The following is a 21,454-nucleotide window of genomic DNA, read 5'->3' as shown; positions in this document are numbered from 1 at the left end:
CTGATGTGTGTAGCTGCCTTGCAGTGAGGCTATTATAACCAAGAAACTAGTCACACATTCCAAAGCTTATCAAGTCCTTTCTGATTTGGGTGGTAGAAGGACATACTCTTTTGTACCGCAAACCTCTATGACAAGTCAGTGGTAGCCAACCAGTCTGTAATCTAAACTTTTTATTGCCTTTATAGATATCTTTACTTTACAGCAATTGGCTTTTTGTTATCAGCATCTCTGCTTATCTAGTTGACTTCTTCTTTTAAATATAACAAGCAAAGGGAAAGGAAGTGATCTTACCTGTTCAAGGTCACTCACAAATCCCTCACAAAGCAAAGATTGTGGAGTTTTACGGGTATCGGTGGTTCAAACTGACAGCTAACCTCAGGACAATCTCCCTTTCATCCTATGAAAGATTCTTCAAGCAATAATTCTTTTGAATTATTAGGAACTGCTTCTCACATGATCACGACGAGACTCAGAAGTCCACGGGGTGTGGACTCTGCCCCGGGAGACCAAGTGAGAAGAGCAAAGAATATGGAAATGGAGAAAAACAGGCAACAAAACTGTCTGCTTCTAAGTCAGAGATGGGGGATTAGGAGGAAGGAGAAAGGGAAAGAAAGAAAAGAGGAACCTGGTCATGCTGACTTCTTTAGGATTCTATGCTTAATAATGCTTTTGACCTTAAAGTTTCAACTACCCGAGATTAATGGAGTTACTATCTTTTGGTTAAATTTCCTGGTATTCTACTGTCATCCTTCTACTTCCACCTTTTTGTACCCTCTTACTTTACATGTTTCTTTTCAACAACAAATATGTGGATTTTTAAAATACCAATCTGACAATGTATGTATTTTGCATGAATTCATTTACATTTAATGCTAGTGAGCTTTTAAAGTTTATTTTTACCTTCTAATTTTGAACTATTTGTCGCACTTACTCCATTTCTTTTTTAAAAAAAAATATTTTCTTTCCCTTTTAAAGATGTATTAATTTTTAACTGTTGCATTTTTTCCTTTACTAGTTAGGAATGTATACATTTTTCTTCCTCTTTTTTCAATACTTACTCTTAATTACCCTGTTGTGGAATCTGGAGTCGCAGAAAACACCTCAGAGGACACTCAAGATAGTGGAGTGCAGTTTATTACCACTCTCCCTCCCCATCCCCGCCAGGTGACTGGTTACATGTTAGCGACCTCTTTGTTGTATATGACTGAGTTTTACAATAAGCAGGTGCTAGGAGAACAAACAAGGTTAAACTGTTGGGGGGCAACAATGATTATACATCAAGGGGGGATGTCTCCATGGTTAATCCAACAAGGGCAGCCTGACCTCAACTACAATCTCCGGTTGCCGTCTGTAGGGAGGGAAGTCTCCAGGAGACCTGGTTCTCATTAGCAACGGTTTCCTCACTTGGGCAGGGCTCAGGCCCAGTTTACATCCAGTCTTCAAGATGGATGACAGGCCACAAAATGGAGTCTCTCCTGCTTCCCTCACACTGGCCCCAACAGCCCCTACCCTAATATTATTCCTGTGCTCTTATATTTTAACTTATTTTAAATCCCTCAAAATATTTTTATATGATCCTTAGTTATTTAGATTTATTCACATACTAGTCTGTTTCTCTTTAATCCATCTTGCATCTCATCCTGGAACCAGTCTCCTTCTGCCTGACTTGGATTTTTCAGAATATCCTTTAGAGGAAATTTTTACTGGCACAACCTCTCTCTGTTTTTGCTTGAGTGAAACTGTATTTATTTTCTGTAACGTCATCTTACAACATACTTTTCTGAGTATAGAACTCTAGGCACACAGTTTTTCCTCTCAGTGTACAGGAGATTCTCCCATCATTTGGCCTCCATTATTGCTCTTGAAAAGTTGCCTGGTGGGCTAGCTATTCTTTTGATGGTAATTTGTCCTTTTCTCTGTGATTTTTAAAGGCTTTCTGTCTCTTTTTATGTGGTCTTGGGTCTATGATGTACTTAGATGTAGATTTCTTTTTATTTATTTTGCTTAAGAGTTGTTAGAATTCCTGATTTTTGTGAACAAACATTTTAAAAATTATTTCTGGAATTCTCTGCCTTATCTTTCATTGCTGAAGTAATCCAATCCAGTCTTCCCATCCCCACACTGTCTCCATCTTTCTGGAACTATAATTAGTTAAATCTTTTCATTCCTTCTTCCTCTGTATCTGTCCTTCTATGTTCTCAATCTTGTCTTTCTGGGATACATTATGGCTGATATTTTTCTAGTCTATTTTCCAGTTCACTAAATCTTTCTTTAGCTGTGCTGAATTTGTTGTTTAAACAGTTCGTTGAGTTTTTAGCTTCAGTTGTAGCTTCAATTATTTCTAGATGTTCTATTTGAGTTTTTTAACTCCACACAGTCATGCTATAAAGACATTCTTTTAGAAAAAAAAATTAGACTATATACCTTTCTTGCTTAAAAAGCCTTTAACGTCTTCCTAGAATATTTTAAAAGTTGAAAGGAAGAAGAAAAGAAAGGCAAGAAGAGAAAGAAAGGAAAGAAGACTCTCTCCAAGGCTGAATATGATCTGGATGCTGCCCGTCTCTCTGGTTTTATCTTGCATCTTCCTTTATTTCACTCAATAAAATCAGGGCCCTCTGGTTTCCTTTCTGTTTTCCAAAAGCAAAGTTCCTTCCTTCTGCACTTTTGTTTCTCCTATGTTGGCCTTTGACATGGGTGAATCCTTCCCTTCATGCTATCTCCTTAGTGAGACCATGTCTGACCACACCATCTGATCCCTACTCCATTCTCAATCACTCTATATTCTCCCATTTTGTTTTCATAACACTATTACCACCTGAAAATGTTTGTTTCTTGGTTTACTTATTATCTGTCTTCTCTTGGGAAAAAGAAACTCTTTGAGAGCAAGGATTTTGTTTCTTTCATTCATCTCTAATTGCCACCTAGCAGAGTGTCTGGCATATAGTAATCACTTAATAAATGTTTGTTTAATTAATCAACAAAGTAGTGAATAATTGAATGTATGTATTAAGGTTGTACAGTAGATGATGGTAAAGTTACACCTGTAACCACATTGTCAACACAGAAAACACTTCATTTGCATATACTTTAGTTCAATAAACCATTCTTGAATTCCATCATTAAGAGAACTCTGAACTTGTGAAATGATAAATTCTTTTCTAAATCTTAGAGCTTAATAGTGGAAGTACCTTGCTCTTACAGATTGTGTACTTGGTATATTTGGTTGGCAGAACGGGTAGAAGTTTAGTCAGAAAATGCTGGATTCCACTTTCTTCAAAGTATATCTTTGTGATCCAGTTATCTATTACTGCAGTGCAACATGGAGAAGGCAATGACACCCCACTCCAGTACTCTTGCCTGGAAAAACCCATGGATGGAGGAGCCTGGTAGGCTGCAATCCATGGGGTCACTAAGAGTCGGGCATGACTGAGCAACTTCACTTTCACTTTTCACTTTCATGCATTGCAGAAGGAAATGACAACCCACTCCAGTGTTCTTGCCTGGAGAATTCCAGGGAAGGAGGAGCCTGGTGGGCTGCCGTCTATGGGGTCGCAGAGTCAGACACGACTGAAGTGACTTAGCAGCAGCAGCAATGCAACAGGACCAAAATGAATGCTATAAAAGTAAAGGTACTTGTTTTATATGAATAAACCTGAGAGTATTGTATCTGGTGGTTCTTTTGTATTCATACTGGGTTCTGCCCACAATAACTAAAGTGTAAAGTGAAAGTGAAGTTGCCCAGTCGTGTCCGACTCTTTGCAACCCCATGCTCTGTAGTCTACCAGGCTCCTCTGTCCATGGGATTTTTCCGGGCAAGAGTACTGGAGTGGGGTGCCATTTCCTTCTCCTGGGGATCTTCCCCACCCAGGGATCGAACCCAGGTCTCCCGCATTGCAGACAGACGCTTTAACATCTGAGCCACCAGGGAAGCTATATTCAATAAATTCTTGATTGATTGGATCTAAATCTAATACTTTTAAAGACCAATGCTAATAAATTAAAGAGCTAAGGAGCAGAAACTTTACCTGCCATTTCCTGTCATCAGACAGGCCAACTATTATGCAATATCATTACATTTTCTATATTTCTCTTAAGTTAATAATTAAGTTTGAAATAGAGAGACCCAGTGCTATTTAGTTGTTAGATTTTCACAACTTTTTAGCTTTTGTCAGGAAGTATAAGACTTGGATATGGACAGATTTTCATGTGAGTTCATATTTGTAGAGATGACATTTAAAGAGTAGTACTAAAGCATTCATTATTGATTCCTATTCATTGGTGTAAAGACAGTAAGCTTTTACAAGACTTCTTTTTAGCGTATGCAATTGTGCTTTTAAATAGTGGTTCTTAAATTTCAAAGGAGAAAATAAATTTTTAATCTATTAGAATACTAGTCTTCTGAAAGTTCTCCAGCTGGCTCCTGTTGGTTTTAAGTCAATAGTTCTTATTATTATTATTATGCTAGTTTCAGAAAGAAATGAATCTTCCACAGACCTCAATCTGCCCTTCCCTTTTACATTACCTTACTGTGATGATTCTGTAAAGCAAACACATTTGCTCTGTTTTCTTGCTAAGTATATACTTAAATAATAGTGCACGTATACTCTCTGCCAGGATTGTGAAATGAATAATACTAATATGGCTTTCAAATGCATGCACTGTGGCTCAGATGGTAAAGAATCTGCCTTCCATGCGGGAGACATGGGTTGGATCCCTGGGGCAGGAAGATGCCCTGGAGAAAAAGGAATGGCAACCCACTCTAGTATTCTTGTCTGGAGAATTCCATGGACAGAGGAGCATGGTGGGCTACAGTCCATGGGGTCACAAAGAGTCAGACATGACTGAGTGACTAACACACACAATATGCCCTCCAAAACAGAATGCTTTTGTTCTGAATATAAGGAAAATAAGTTTATATACCAATTTTAAAATCAGCTCATCTTCCTGTTCAAAATTAAGGACACTGACTCTAATACTCAGTCTTGGCTAATTGTACAAAATTTTTATTCCAGTGACTTATTCAATAAGTATTTATTAAGTATATGTAAATATGTAGGCTCTGTTCTAGGTGCTTGGGATATACTATGAGCAAAAGAGACAAAGATTCCTGCCTTTATAGAAACTGCATTTTATTGACAATACATATAAATAAGTTATATATATGTACCACAGCTTTCTTATCCATTCATCTGCTGATGGACATCTAGGTTGTTTCCATGTCCTGGCTATTATAAACAGTGCTGCGATGAACATTGGGGTACACGTGTCTCTTTCAATTCTGGTTTCCTCGGTGTGTATGTCCAGCAGTGGGATTGCTGGGTCATAAGGCAGTTCTATTTCCAGTTTTTTAAGGAATCTCCACACTGTTCTCCATAGTGGCTGTACTAGTTTGCATTCCCGTCAACAGTGTAAGAGGGTTCCCTTTTCTCCACACCCTCTCCAGCATTTATTGCTTGTAGACTTTTGGATTGCAGCCATTCTGACTGGCATGAAATGGTACCTCATTGTGGTTTTGATTTACTTTTCTCTGATAATGAGTGATGTTGAGCATCTTTTCATGTGTTTGTTAGCCATTTGTATCTCTTCTTTGGAGAAATGTCTATTTAGTTCTTTGGCCCATATTTTGATTGGGTCATTTATTTTTCTGGAATTGAGCTGCATAAGTTGCTTGTATATTTTTGAGATTAGTTGTTTGTCAGTTGCTTCATTTGCTATTATTTTCTCCCATTCAGAAGGCTGTCTTTTCACCTTGCTTATAGTTTCCTTTGTTGTGCAGAAGCTTTTAAGTTTAATTAGGTCCCATTTGTTTATTTTTGCTTTGATTTCCAATATTCTGGGAGGTGGATCATAGAGGATCCTGCTGTGATGTATGTTGGAGAGTGTTCTGCCTGTGTTCCCCTCTAGGAGTTGTATAGTTTCTGGTCTTACATTTAGATCTTTAATCCATGTTGAGTTTATTTTTGTGTATGGTGTTAGAAAGTGTTCTAGTTTCATTCTTTTACAAGTGGTTGACCAGTTTTCCCAGCACCACTTGTTAAAGAGATTGTCTTTAATCCATTGTGTTTTCTTGCCTCCTTTGTCAAAGATAAGGTGTTCATAGGTGCGTAGATTTATCTCTGGGCTTTCTATTTTGTTCCATTGATCTATATTTCTGTCTTTGATTAGGTGGATGAAACTGGAGCCTATTATACAGAGTGAAGTAAGCCAGAAAGAAAAACATCAATGCAGTATACTAACGTATATATGTGGAATTTAGAAAGATGGTAACGATAACCCTGTATGTGAGACAGCAAAAGAGACACAGATGTATAGAACAGTCTTTTGGACTCTGTGGGAGAGGGCGAGGGTGGGATGATTTGGGAGAATGGCACTGAACCATGTATAATATCATATATGAAATGAATAGCCAGTCCAGATTCGATGCATGATACTGGATGCTTGGGGCTGGTGCACTGAAATGACCCAGAGGGATGGTATGGGGAGGGAGGAGGGAACGGGGTTCAGGATGGGGAACACGTGTATACCTGTGGCAGATTCATGTTGATGTATGGCAAAACCAATGCAATATTGTAAAGTAATTAACCTCCAATTAAAATAAATAAATTTATATTAAAAAATAAACCAATATTTTCAATTAAAAAAATAAGTTATATAGTATACTTGAAGATTTAAACTATTATGCAATAAAGGAGAGAGCAAGGTAAGGAGGAGAGAGAGCTTTGATGATGTTTTAAGTGTATGGCCTCATGAGAAGATAACGTTTGAGCAGAGACCTGAAGGAGATGAGGGAGGCAGGCTTGTGGATTTCTGAGAAAAGCACACCCCAGGTAGACAGAGTTCATGGAAAGGCTCTGTGGTAGCAGGAAGGCTCCTGGCTTGTTTAAAGAAGAGCAGAGACAGTTGTGTGGCTGGAGATGAGGTCAGAAAAGTAACATCAGTGAAGTTGAAGGTGGGTCTGATCACATATAGCCATACAGGCCCTTGTAAGGACTTTGGGTAATACCCAGAATGAAGTGAGTAGCAATTTTCTGGGTTTTGACCCACAGCATGATATGACTTTCAAAAAGAATAATGGTGACTGCTGGTCTGAGAATAGACGTAGTAGGACAAGGATTAAACTAAAAAGGTTATTTAGGAATCGAGGCAATTATGAATGGCACTTGAAAATCTAAGTTTTATAATCTAGTTTACATAAATTTAATTCTCTAGGAAAGGGTTTATACCTAGTGGCCTGTCTGACAAAATTGATGCCAGATAGATAAATCTGACTGCAAATCTACCAACTGAATCTTGAACTATTGAACCATATTGAACTATATTTTATATATGGACTGTGGCACAAAAATAAAACATCCTAACCCTAGACATATGGTCTCATCATGCATCTGAAGAGAACAAAGGTGGAATTTTCCCCTCTGCATTATTGGCCTGTTTCCCTTTCAGCCCTTTCTCTCTCCGCAATCTGTGATAATTATATGCTCATACACATAGGTGAAATTGTTAGGTTTATCACATACATGTGCCAGAAGTACCATTTGTTTTGACCTGACTTCTCTGCCAAAGTCCAGTAAAAGAGGTATCTGTCTTCTATTGACCATTAGAAAGCATATGATCTTTTTAATAAACTAAACCTTCATCCATGGTAAAGATATGGATGCAAATATATTATCCAAAATCTATTTTATAATTTTTAAAACCTGTATGTATTTATATATCAAGAAAATAAATCTAAAGCATTTTTAACATGTACCCAAAGAGATAAGGCTTCCCAGTTGGCTCAGGCAGTAAAGAATCTACCTGCAGTACAGGAGACCCGGGTTTGATCCCTGGATCAGAAAGATCTCCTGGAGAAGAGAATGGCAACCCACTCCAGTACTCTTGCCTGGAGAATTCCATGGAGAGAGGAGCCTGGTGGGCTACAGTCTATGGGGTCACAAAGAGTCAGACATGACTGAGCAGCTAACACACATACGCAAAGAGATCAGTTAAAAAATTAGCCGTAGTCTGTATGATCTAGGCACCCAGCCTTAAGTCTTCTCAACCCCTTAGCTTCCAAAGATCTAATCACACTGAAAGCCTTTTCGTTTCCAGTGAAAGCTGTGTTCCCTGGCCCCAGGGCTTTCGCATATACTGCTCCCTTTTCTTGGGGAGATCCCTTTTGCCCCTTACTTCAGCAGGCTCTCTCTTACTCATTTGTCAGGGCACACACTAGATAGCACTGCCAGCAGAAGCTCTCCCTGTCATCTTAACCTTGCGCATCCCTGGTCCACTGGGTAACCCCCATCACAGTGCTTTTCACATTCTACCAAAGGTGCTTGTTTTCTTACCTAACCATCAGACCATGAGCTTTGCGAGATGGCAGATGTCTTGTATTTTTGTTTTCATATCCTGAGCAGCTAACACATGCCTGGCACATCAGTTCAGTTATTCAGTTGTGTCCTGCTCTTTGTGACCCCATGGACTGCAGCACGCCAGGCTTCCCTGTCCATCACCAACTCGTGGAGCTTGCTCAAGCTTATGTCCATTGAGTTGGTGATACCATCTAACCAACTCATCTGGTACATATAGGTATCTAATAAAAAGTGCGCCCTGTCTATAGCTTTCCTCAATATTTATCATCTTGCCTATTTCCAGAGCATTCATTCAACAAATATCAGTCAGCGTCTGCCATGTGGTGGGACTGACCTGAATGTAGGGGACAGCAGTGACTGTGAGGTTCAGTAAAACACCTATACGTGGAGATTAGACGCTATAGGGTTTCCATAGTCCAAAAAAATGTTTTAATTAAAAAAGAGATCAAGGCTTCCCTGGTGGCTAAGGGTGGCTAACGCGGGAGACATGGGTCCGAGCCCTGATCTGGGAAGATCCCATATGCCAGGAAATAACAAAGCCTGTGGGCCACAACTCCTGAACCAGTGCTCCAGAGCCCGTGAGCCACAACTACTGAGCCCACGTGCAGCAACTGCTGAAGCCCACACACCCTAGAGCTTGTGCTCTGCAACAACAGAAGCCAACACAGCGAGAAGCCCACACGCCTCAACTAGAGAGCAGCCTCCGCTCTCTGCAACTAGCGAAAAGCTGGTACAGCGGTGAAGACGCAGCGCAGACAAAAAATAAAATCAATTACTTTTTCAGAAGGTCATGCCATGCAGTGGAGAAGAAAATAGGGAGCGTTTGCGGGCTCTTTACCTTACAAAAGATTAGGTGATTTTGTTTAAGATTTTGACTTGATATTTATTTCACCCACAGTGAAAACCACAAGTCTACACAGTCTGATTCTATAAACATCTTTATAAAGCAAATTTCTTTCCATCTGAGACATCTGCTACAAGCATTCTCTCACATGCTGAGTAAAGACTGGTGTAGGAGACGGGACTGGGAACTCATGAGACCGAAGCATAGTCCACACGTCTAGAAGAGTCTGTGTTTTCTGAACCATAAAATACTTGTATTTATGATTTACCACTTCTCATTGCATAAAGTGGCATTGTGAACAGCCTTGACAAGAAGCAAAATGTCCTCAAATTTAACCCTGATTGCTGTGCTGATGAATCATGAACTGGAACTAAATCCTAATAACATCAGCCAATGTGGGTAACGAACAGCCTCCCAGAGTCTACAGCTGTACTGATAGTGGAGGCGAAAGTGTGAATTAAAGGAACAAAAGACTCAGCGCAACACTGCTCCGATTGGGAGGGAGATTCCCTTTACCACCTGCTTTTGCTTCTTTTGCCAGAACGCTTCCTTGTTGGCCATTTTCTTTGTCCTTCTTTGTTCTGCATCCCCGGCCCTTGACATTCCGGGTTGCATGTTGAAAAACAGGGTAGAAGCTCAAGTAGTGGGTAGGAAAAATTCTGAGGCTTCTTAAAGAGGGATTTGGGATAAGAACCCATGCCTGGAAGCACTTGAAGAGCATCAGGACAGGCTGACCGGCATGCAAGGAGTCATGAGATCTGATGAGAAACCAGTGGGGAGCTTTGGTAGAGGAGTGACCTGACATCCGTCATGTCCTGGCAGCATGTGGGAAGTAGAAAGTTAAATTAAAAGTTATGGTAGAAAGATACTGCCAAAGTGCAGGGAAGAGATGGTGGTGGTTTAGCCCAGGGTGGTAGTGGTGGAAGCAGGGAGGGGTTCTGCCCCTGGAACTGGTCAGCTGGATTCTGGGTTGTATGTGGGGGATGTAAGATAAAGGAGTTAAGGATGGCAAAGATTTGTGGCCCAAACAATGGGAAGGACGGAGTTGCCACTTTCCCAGATGGGAGAAACTACAGGAAAATGGGGCTGGGTTAATAGGGAAAAAATAGCTCACAAAGTCTAAAATTTTGCTTTGGACACAAAAAGCTAAACCTCCATCAGAGCTATTAAGTAGGTATTTGGGGATAGAAATCTAGAGTGTGGAGGAGAGATCAAGACAGGAGATACACATTTGATTTAACAATATACAGATAATATTTAATGTCTTGAGAGTGGATGAGAACATGCGGGGGGTTGAATACACATTGGAAAAAGAAGTGAGCCCTGGGTCCGTAGCATCAGGAGGCTTTTATGGTGAAAAGGACATAGCAAAGGAAACTGAGAAATAGCCAGTAGTAGAGAACCAGGAGGAGGTGGTTCCCGGAAGCCAGGTGATGTGTTTTAAGGAGGGTATTGTCAACTATACACACACACGTTCATGCATAAACACACACACACAGAATAAAACATAGGGGAAAATCTGAACAACTGTTGATAAATCTGGTTGAACATGGGAAATATCTGTGTTATTGTTGCAATTTTTCTGTAAGTTTGAAATTATTTTAAAATAAAAAGTTGTAAGAAGAGATCATGGTAGGAAAGGAAGTGAAGACAGCGCATACAGGCAACACTTTTGAAAAGGGAAACACAGGAATGGCCTGGTAGAGGGAGTGAAATGTGTGATTAAGGAAGGTTTTTGTTTTTCTTAAGGTGGGAGATAAGGTATGCTGTGGGCTTCCCTGATGGCTCAGTGGTAAAGAATCTGCCTACAATGCAGGAGACCCAGGTTCAATTCCTAGGTTGGAAGATCCCCTGGATAAGGGCATGGCTACCCACTCCAGGACTCTTGCCTGGAGAATCCCATGGACAGAGGAGCCTGGTGGGCTACAGTCCCTGGGGTCACACAGAATTGGACACGACTGAAGCAACTAAGCAGCAGCAGCAGCAAGGTACGCTGTATGCTGATGGCAAAGCTCGAGTGAACAAGGAAATATTCATGATGCCAGAGAGAAGGAAGTTGATAGAGGCCTGCCCTTGATCTTCTGAATTATAAGGGCGTCTTCTCATCCACTTCTCATCCGTCACAAGAATATTCTATGACATTCTCAAGGGTATCTAGCCTTCCAGGCCCTGGGTATGCTAGGGAATAGAAGCTTCTCTCCTTTCTTGCATGTTTCCCAAAGATCTTGTAACAAATTTAAAAAAGCTCTGTTACCTCTTAAAATGAAAATTATGCATACTTGTATCAAATCCAAACACCTCATAATCACACAAAGTTGTCAAAGTTCCTCTCTTTCCCCTTTAGTCCTAGCCTGTAAAGCGTGCCTCTGTTTGCAGTCAGGTGTGTGGCTTCCATATGTTCCACTGGACGCATAAACACACACATATACAGCACCTTTAAAAATCATTTTATACATAATTCCCCCAACCGCCTCACCCTACCCACCTCCCTGTTATCTGAGCAAGAATGGCCTTTCAAATCAATGCATAAAGATTTACTATATTTTTTAAACATCTACATAGTAATCTAGTACATGGATATAATTAATTTATATGTTTCTCTTAAGATCGTTCTTGTATTTTCCCATACTTGTATGTTCATTTCATTGTATTTCTAAAGGATTATTCTATATCTACCATTGGTAGACTTTCTTTCCTTATACTGAACTGAGATCTGCCTACTTGTGAATTTTTCTGCTGCTGCTAATCCTTTGATGTGGTTTTCAACTTCACTGAGACCATGAGTGTAGGCTTACAAAAATCTGTGAGTCTAATTTCATTATCCCTATACCTGTTTCTTTTACTGTTAAACTGTGACTCAGGGGCTTTCTTGCTTTATCCTTTAAGCAAGCATGCCGTGATTAAAGCCTGAGTTAACTTTGTTAATAAGAGAATTTTCTTAAAAGATACGCTTTTATAGGAAGCTGTGACTTTGTTGTCAAATTGTTCCATTTGCCTTCATTGTTTCTGGGCCTCAGATATGCCACCCACATCTGTGTGTTCTGTGGTATAGCAAGGGCACCTCGTAGGTTGTCATTAAGCAGCTTTTGCAGACAGTCTAGAAATTTTTGCAGGGAAAAATTATAAGAAAACTTTTCATGTGAGTAAGTTCTGCTCCTCTGAAACTGGTATTCGGATTGTCAGGAATAGTTACTATCACAAGTTAAAAGCAACGAGAAAGGAAAACAGGGCATATAAATGAATGGGGTTGGGGAGAGCCTAAAGGAAGCATGCATTAACCATAAGCTTCCAGTATACTTTTTCTTTTTCAACTTTTAACAATTAATATAATTGTCTTTATTTAATAAAAACAGATGAATATATTTATCATTTCCATTCTTAAAACAAATTCATTATTTTTTGATGAAAAAAATTTTTCAATGAAAAATTCATTGAAAATAATGAATTGTCAGCTATTTCAGTTTTAAATTTTTTGGTGAGAACACTTAATATGAGATCTATTCAGATTTTTCAGTGTATGACAGCATGCAGTATAGGAGATCTCTAGAGCTTATTCATCTTGCATAACTGAGACTTTTGCCCATTATCTCATTTCCCCGAGCCTTTGGCAACTACCATTCTACCCTGCTTCTGTGAGTTTGACTGTTTTGGCTGCTTCATACAAGTGCATGCTTCAGTCGTGTCCGACTCTTTGCAGCCCCATGAACGGTAGCTCTCTGGGCTCCTCTGTCCATGGGATTTCCCAGGCAGGAATGCTGGAGAGGGTTGCCATTTCCTCCTCCAGGGATCTTCCTGGCCCGGGGATCACACTCCCGTCTCCTGCATTGGCAGGCGGGTCCTTTATCACTAGTGCTGCCTCAGAAGCCCACATAAGTACAGTCATGCGGCATTTGTCCTTCTGTGACTGGCTTATCTCCGTCTTCCTATGTTCACTGCAGCGCTATTTGCAATAACCAAAATATGGAAAGAACCTAAATGCCCAATGAGCGATGAATGAAGATGTGGTATAAACACACCATAGGTTACTATCCACCGCCCCTGAAAAAGAAGGAAATTCTGCATGTGTGACAACAAGGATCAACCTGGAGGACATTATGCTAAATGAAATAAGCCTATAACACTCTTGTTTAAGGGCCTCATTAGGACTTTATGACTATTATGTGTTTAATTCCCATACGGTATCCAGAAAGAGACACGTAGAAGAGCTAATACTTTGAATGCTCTGGTGAAAGACATATTCTCAGAGGGCAGCTACGTATTAACCTCTCCTGTACTTTTAATTCCTGGTACAGAGTAACCAGCTTATAGAACGCGACTGTCTTTCAGTAACTGGCATGCTTGGTGACAGGCAATAAAACTAGGAGAACAAGGCAGAGGCATCTGTCCCATAACCTGCATCTCAGATACAAGCGTTTGAAAGCGATGCATTTCCATGGTGGCTTTTCGATGCCAGTGTCAGCAGTGCCTCCAGAATTTCTAGGTGGGAAGGGCAGCAATTTAAGTATCAGGATGGCCAGGGGCCTGATCTGGGAGAGTATTGACAAGGCAGGCATTCTGCTTCCATGGGAGGTCATCAGATTGGCTGACGGAGGTCCTGGGGTGATGTGTGGCTGTAATCCACCCCAGCTCTGTTTTTTCCGATGCACCCCACAAGTTATTAAGTCTCAGCAAACCTACTGACAGGAAGTAACTTTGACCTAATGGAAGGTCTGGCTTGATGTCACATTGGCATATTCTTTTTTTATTTTATGTATTTACTGTTGGCTGTGCTGGGTCCTCATCGCTGTACAGCCTTGTGCTAGTTGCAGACAGCAGGGGCTACTCAAGTTGCAGTGTGCGGGCATTTCGTCGGGGTGGCTTTTCTTGTTGCTGAGCACGGGCTGTAGGGCACACAGGCTTCACTAGTTGCGACTCCCGGGCTCTAGAGCACAGGCTCAGGGGTTACGGTGCTTGGGCTTAGTTGCTCCATGGCATGGGGGGTCTTCCTGGTCAAGTGAAGTGAAGTGAAGTGGTTCAGTCGTCCCCAATTCTTTGCAACCCCAAGGACTGTAGCCTACCAGGCTCCTCAGTCCATGGAATTTTCCAGGAAAGAATACTGGAGTGGGTTGCCTTTTCCTTTCCAGCGGGATCTTCCCAACCCAGGGATCGAACCTGGGTCTCCTGCATTGCAGGCAGACGCTTTACCATCTGAGCCACCAGGGAAGCCACTGGGATCTTCCTGGATCAGGGCTCAAACCCGTGTCTCCTGCATTGGCAGGTGGATTCTTATCCACTGAGCCACCAGGGAAGCCCACTATATTCTTTTCAATACAATCAAACATGTAATATATAGTCTAAACCCACTTCCCTCTCCCCAGACTCATCTGGTGAGGATGTAGAGATCACTCTTCACCAGGTTTCACACCTGGAAGCACAACAGTGCAGACACATTCACTGTGATCCTGGAGCTGCTGCCTTCCGCTCGTGTATAAAGCTGCCTGCTGTACTTTTCTGTTCAACTCGACAGAAAAGACTCTCACCACACATTTCCTTTTGATGTTTCTGAAGTCTGTGCACACTGAGCTTCAGTTCAGTTCAGTCCAGTCGCTCAGTCGCCCGACTCTTTGCGACCTCATGAATCGCAGCACGCCAGGCCTCCCTGTCCATCACCAACTCAGCGGAGTTCACTCAAACTCATGTGCATTGAGTCAGTGATGCCATCCAGCCATCTCATCCTCTCTTGTCCCCTTCTCCTCCTTCCCCTAATCCCTCTAATCATCAGAGTCTTTTCCAATGAGCCAACTCTTCACATGAGGGGGCCAAAGTATTGGAGTTTCAGGCTCAGCATCAGTCCTTCCAATGAATACCCAGGACTGGTCTCCTTTAGGATGGACTAGTTGGATCTCCTTGCAGTCCAAGGGACTCTCAAGAGTCTTCTCCGACACCACAGTTCAAAAGCATCAATTCTTTGGTGCTCAGCCTTCTTCACAGTCCAACTCTCACATCCATAGATGACTACTGGAAAAACCACAGCCTTGACTAGATGGACCTTTGTTGGCAAAGTAATGTCTCTGCTTTTGAATATGCTATCTAGGTTGGTCATAACTTTCCTTTCAAGGAGTAAGCATCTTTTAATTTCATGGCTGCAGTCACCATCTGCAGTGATTTTGGAGCCCCCCAAAATAAAATCTGACACTGTTTCCACTGTTTCCCCATCTATTTCCCTTGAAGTGATGGGACCAGATGCCATGATCTTCGTTTTCTGAATGTTGAGCTTTAAGCCAACTTTTTCACTCTCCTCTTTTACTTTCATCAGGAGGCTTTTTAGCTCCTCTTCACTTTCTGCCATAAGGGTGGTGTCATCTGCATATCTGAGGTTATTGATATTTCTCCCAGCAATCTTGATTCCAGCTTGTGCTTCTTCCAGCCCAGCGTTTCTCATGATGTACTCTGCATAGAAGTTAAATAAGCAGGGTGACAATATACAGCCTTTGGAACCAGTCTGTTGTTCCATGTCCAGTTCGAACTGCTGCTTCCTGACCTGCATATTAGTTTTCTCAAGAGGCAGGTCAGGTGGTCTGGTATTCCCATCTCTTTCAGAATTTGCCACAGTTTATTGTGATCCACACAGTCAAAGCTTAGGTGACTCTAATTAGAATCTTCTCTCTGGCTATACGCTCAAGGATGCATGGCCTTAAAAAGTTTGGTAAACCTGGAATTTCTAGGTTTATGCTTCACGAAGACTGGTTGGCTCTTTCATTCCCTTTTCTTGAAGGCCCCTATCCCAGGGGATTGGGACAAGTGGCTAGTACCAGCTCTAAGGAGGCAGTAGTTACCTGTTGGTAAGAGATTTAGAGTGCTGGGGTGATCTGGGTACAATCAATGGTCCAAAAACATTAACTGAGTATCTGCTTTGCACCACAGCAGACACAAGGGGTGTAAAATGACATCCAACATAAGGCCAGAAAATATAAGGGAACCAGAAACAGACCTGTATGAATCAAGGCTGAGCCGAAGCTTGTGAAAAAAAAAAAAGACAGTTAACAAACAGTGGGGCCCAGACTGTGAAGGGCCTTCATGGCCAAGCTGAAGAGCTTTAGTTGGCACCTATGAATCAGTGACCCTCAAAGCATGGCCACCAACCAGCTCGGTCAGCGTCGCCTAGGAACCTATTAGAAATGCAAGTTCTCGGGCTTCATCTAGACCTATGGCACCAGCAACTCTGAGGACAGAGCCCAGTAGCCCCTGTGTTACACTCAGTAGGCATTTCTGATACACCAAATTTTGAGAGCCACTGCTCTGATGATAGAAAGGCCTGGTGCTTGTGCTTAGTCGTGTCCCACTCCCTGCAGTCCTTTGGACTGTAGCCCGCAGTGTACTCTGTCCCTGGTATTTTTCAGGCAAGAACACTAGAGTGGGTTGCCATTTCTTTCTCTAAGAAAGGCCAGGTAGGGTTTATTTTTTTAAAAAAACTTTTATGGTGATATAATTCACATGCTATGCAAGTCACTTGCTTAAAATATACAATTTAATGATTTTTACTATTTTCACAGAATTGTACATCTAGCAATGCAATCTAATGTTAGGACACTGTCATCATCCCCAAAGGAAAGCCCATCCTTCACAGCGGTCCCTCTTCATTCCCTTCCCACTCAACCTCTAGCCCCAGGCAACCACTACGCTACTCTCTGTCTCTGTGGATTTGCCTGTTGCAGACATTTCACATAAATGGAATCACACAGTTCAGTCTTTCGTGGCTGGCTTCTTCTACTCAGCATAATAGGTCACCCATGCTGTATCAGAACTTCCTTTTTTATGGCCAAATAATACTCCATTGTATAGATATACCACATTTTGTTTATCCATTTGTCCACTGGGGAACATTTGTGTTGTTCCTACTCTTTGGCTATTGTAAGTAATGCTGTTGTGAAATCTGTGGGCACATTTTTATGTTTTCATTTCTCTTGGGTATATAATCTGGAAGAGCTTTAAGAACAGGAGTGACACAGCCGGGCTCCCCAGGTGACACTGGTGGTAAAGAACCTGCCTTCCAATGCAGGAGGCATAAGAGATGAAGGATCCATCCCTGGGTCGGAAAGATCCCCTGGAGAGGGCATGGCCACCCACTCCAGTGTTCTTGTCTGCAGAATCCCATGGACAGAGGAGTCTGACAAGACTGAAGTGGCTTAGCACGCGGTGTGGCCAGCTGAGTGTTTTCATGCATTTGTTTTCTAGTTTGGGACAACGTTCCTCACTCTTTCGTTTCCATACCATTCCAGAGCACTCCGTCAGCCGCTCTTCTCACTTTTCCCTTTTTAGGTAGTGGTGTCGGGAGAGAAGATGGGAAATACTGGAAATATTCTCCTCCCCTTGTATCCTGAGGGTCTCCTGAGCCATCCTCTTCCTCCTGCCTACAGTTGAGAATCCCTGGCACAGAGGCATATGAGAGGAAGGAAAGACACGGATTAAGAAGCTACTGTAACAAATTAGCTCACAGATGATGTATACTGGAGCCAGGGCAAGTTTAGAAGGGATGGACTTGTTGATTCTGAGCCATTACGCTTAGTGACTCAGAGCCTTCTTTGGCCAGTTTCCAACTAGGCTGCAAAGGCAAAGTCATATATATTGCATAGCCTTCCCTTTGGAGTGAAATATTTTTCAGCACTGCTTTCTCTCCTGGAGGGAGAAGAGCATCACTTCTCAGGGAACTGTCTTTGCCTGCAGGACCCAAAGCCACCTTGGGCACTGCTCACAGTCTCTGTGCGTTAATGTTAGACTTTTCCCTTGATGATACTTGAAATACAAATGATTTCCGAGCCATATTAGTTTTTGGTAATTTGTTGCAAAATGCTCTGTGTTGTGAACTGATCTGTTAAAGGTGGGAAGAACTATATAACACGTTAGTCTCATATGATTGCTGTAAGAAATGACTAGAAATGCAGTGATTTAATACAGTACCAATTTATTCTTTTGCAGTTCTGGAACACAGAAGTCTAAAATGAATCTTATGGGGCCACAGTTAAGACACTGACAGGGTGTCCAGAGGCTGGGGGGTGAGGTGGGGGCAGGGAATTCTATTACTTTGGCTTTTCCAGAATCTGGAGCCACATTCTTTGTATTCCTTGTTTTATGGCCCCTTTCTCTATTTCCAAAACCAGTGGCTTACATCTTTTCTCTCCATCTCTGTTTTGCTGTTTCAATCACAAGGACTTCTTTAATGCCAGCTAAGTCTCTTGCATTTCTTTTATAAGACTATTTGCGATTGCATTTAGGACTCACCCAGGTAGTCCAGGGACTTCCCTGGTGGCTCAGATGGTAAAGCGTCTGTCTATAATGTGGGAGACCGGGGTTCAATCCCTGGGCTGGGAAGATCCCCTGGAGAAGGCACTGGCGACCCACTCCAGTACTCTTGCCTGGAAAATCCCACGGAGGGAGGAGCCTGGTAGGCTATAGTCCATGGGGTTGCAAAGAGTCGGACATGACTGAGCGACTTCACTTTCACTTTCAGGTAGTCCAGACAATCTCCCCACCCAAGACCCTTAACTTAATCACACCTGCCAAAATCCCTTTTTCCCTGCAGAGGGCAATATCCACAGGTTCCAGGCGTCACAATCCACATATCTTTGGGGGCCCTTATTCAGCCTACCTGAGCATTAAATCAGCACAGTGCTGCTTCTGGGTCTGTTCTTACCTGTGAATGAAGTGATATATTGAAAAAAGAAGAGTAATTTGAAAGCATATGATATTTCCTGGAATCCTTTCACTCAGCAAGCTTATTCACAGGGACTGAACACTGGGCTGGGGGCCCCAAAGCGGAGGCCCCATTTCCTGCCACTGTGGTGGCCTTTGTGGTTTCCCAGGTCAGCAGCTCCCACCGAGCTCGCACCCTGGTGGCACGGCTGCGGTGGCCTGTGCAGTCAGCAGAATGCTTCTGAAATGAGTCACTGTGCCTTTTCTGACTGGTGACAAACTCCTCACCTGCTTTGTTCAGCTGTCTCCAAGGCCAGTGCCACAGGAGCTATTAATAAAGTCAGCCTACCTATAGACATGTCCTTAGGTTGACCCCCATCAGGAAATCTCTGCTGGCACATTTCCGTGCATCTCAATTTTGTTATCTCTTTTCCACATGGATCCCTAAATGTCTATCATGAATTTTACTGAGATATCAATGGGAGTTTGTGAGGCTCAGTAAGACAGTGTTCAGGATGCATCGTTTCTAGGCAACTTCTACCAAAAAGATGGTTCGTCCCCACACCCACTGTATCTAGCTTGGGGCAATATGCAGGGCCCTGGAATAGGTACCTCAAAGGGCAGAAAGATAAATAAGATGAAGTGCTTCAACTGTGGGAGTTTAAGATAGGTGGGGGTTTCCCAGGTGGCACTAGTGATAAAGAACCTGCCTGCCAATTTCAGAGACGTAAGAGATGCGAGTTTGATTCCTAGGTTGCAAAGATCCCCTGGAGGAGGGCATGGCAACCCACTCCAGTATTCTTGCCTGGAGAATCCCATGGACAGAAGAGCCTGGTGGGCTACAGTCCATGGGGTCTCAAAGAGTCAGACATGAGTGAGCAACCAAGCACACACATGCACGCAAGACAGGTAGGGCAGAAAGGATGTGAGCAGCTAAACATGTTCGGAGACAGGCTACAGGACAGGTGTGGGTAGACCAGGGGGAGCTACTTTTTGACTGGGGCTGGGGACGGTGAGTCAGGGAAGACTCCTTGGATGTGTTTGATGGACTAGAATCTACCCAGTGATCCAGTGATGGGATGAGTGTATTCAGGGAGCATAGATAAGGTCAGAACACAAAAAGAATTGCAAGCCTGGAAGACTGAGAGATGCGTGAAAGAGAGAAGCCAGGAAGGAGGCAGGTATCGTGTTATGCCTGGAGCTTAGAGATGGGAGCAAGACTGAGGATGAGAGAACTGGGGGTTAGCCCCAGAGGGTTACCATGTAAGGATTAAGGGTCCAAGGCAGACCTTGAGGGCACAGAGAGGACCGAGAGAGACATCAGAGTTCTCAACACAAAGTGATCATGAAAAACTCAGAAGGGAAACCAGGAGGCTGAACCATGCAGATAGCCAACAAAGGGAACAAAAAGCTGACCTTGTCATTTTGTGTTTATCATCTGTGGTGCAAGTACATTCAAATGCCAGACAAGACATTCATGAAATCTGGCAGGCTTTACAGAAGGCTATTTAGTTGGGAGAGCAGGATAAGTCAATTTATGCAACTGAATTTGGCCGATAAAACCTGTCAAAGCTATGATGCTCTGTGCCAGGGGTCCCAGGATATAATACCTGATGATCTGAGGTGGAGCTGATGTAATAATAATAATAGAAGTAAAGGGCACAGTAAATGTAATGTGCTTGAATCATTCCAAACCCACCACCACCACCTGCCCCCACCGCCACCATCGGTGGAAAAATTTTCTTCCATGAAACCACTCTCTGGTGCCAAAAAGTTTGGGGACTGCTTCTCTATGCACTGTGACCTATTAATGTACTTAATTCTAGATTTTATACTAAGAACCATTTTATTCATGGAAAATATGAACTGGATAGAAGATTCTAACAGTGAACTCATGTGTCTATAAAGCAATCAAAGAGTCCATGCAGCGGTCTGGCTATCGCAGAGATTATTTTCAAATATTCATGTGCTGCTTGTTCAGGTACTTTATCACCTGCTAGTAGAGAAAAGGGCTTCACTGGTGGCCCAGACGGTAAAGAATCTGCCTGCAATGCAGGAGAGCCAGGTGCGTACCTGAGTCAGAAAGATACCCTGAAGAAGGGAATGACAACCCACTCCAGTAGTCTTGCCTGGAAAATTCCATGGACAGGGGAGCCTAATGGGCTATAGTCTGTGGGGTCACGAAGAGTCAGGCATGACTGAGTGACTAACACTTTCACTTTCAGTATATATAAACAGAAAAATGGAAGCAGGGACTAAAAGTTTAACAAAAATGATTAGGGGGAAATACAGCCAAGTTGAGCACATTTGGCTATGACTGTTGTGAGCTGCACTGGGCCAATTTCAGTTCAGTTCAGTTCAGTCGCTCAGTCGTGTCCGACTCTTTGCGACCCCATGAATCGCAGCCCGCCAGGCCTCCCTGTGCATCACCATCTCCCGGAGTTGACTCAGACTCACATCCATCGAGTTGGTGATGCCGTCCAGCCATCTCATCCTCTGTCATCCCCTTCTCCTCTTGCCCCTAATCCCTCCCAGCATCAGAATCTTTTCCAACGAGTCAACTCTTCGCATGAGGTGGCCAAAGTACTGG

The 21,454-nt window shown here is 42.5% G+C and overlaps 1 protein-coding gene and 1 non-coding gene across 2 annotated transcripts in view; one reads left to right on the top strand and one right to left on the bottom strand.

Moving 5' to 3' along the window:
- The window catches only part of COL28A1 (collagen type XXVIII alpha 1 chain), a 172,996-nt gene that overhangs the window by 110,544 nt on the left and 40,998 nt on the right, over nt 1-21,454 (top strand). The gene's annotated exons all lie outside the window — the stretch shown is intronic.
- On the bottom strand, nt 14,326-14,397 carry TRNAC-GCA (transfer RNA cysteine (anticodon GCA)). The gene has a single exon. It is a non-coding gene; the product is annotated as a tRNA-Cys (tRNA).

The sequence above is a fragment of the Capricornis sumatraensis genome, chromosome 5, assembly GCF_032405125.1.
Source record: "Capricornis sumatraensis isolate serow.1 chromosome 5, serow.2, whole genome shotgun sequence".
NCBI lineage: Eukaryota > Metazoa > Chordata > Mammalia > Artiodactyla > Bovidae > Capricornis > Capricornis sumatraensis.
This window is presented reverse-complemented; position numbering and strand designations above follow the sequence as displayed.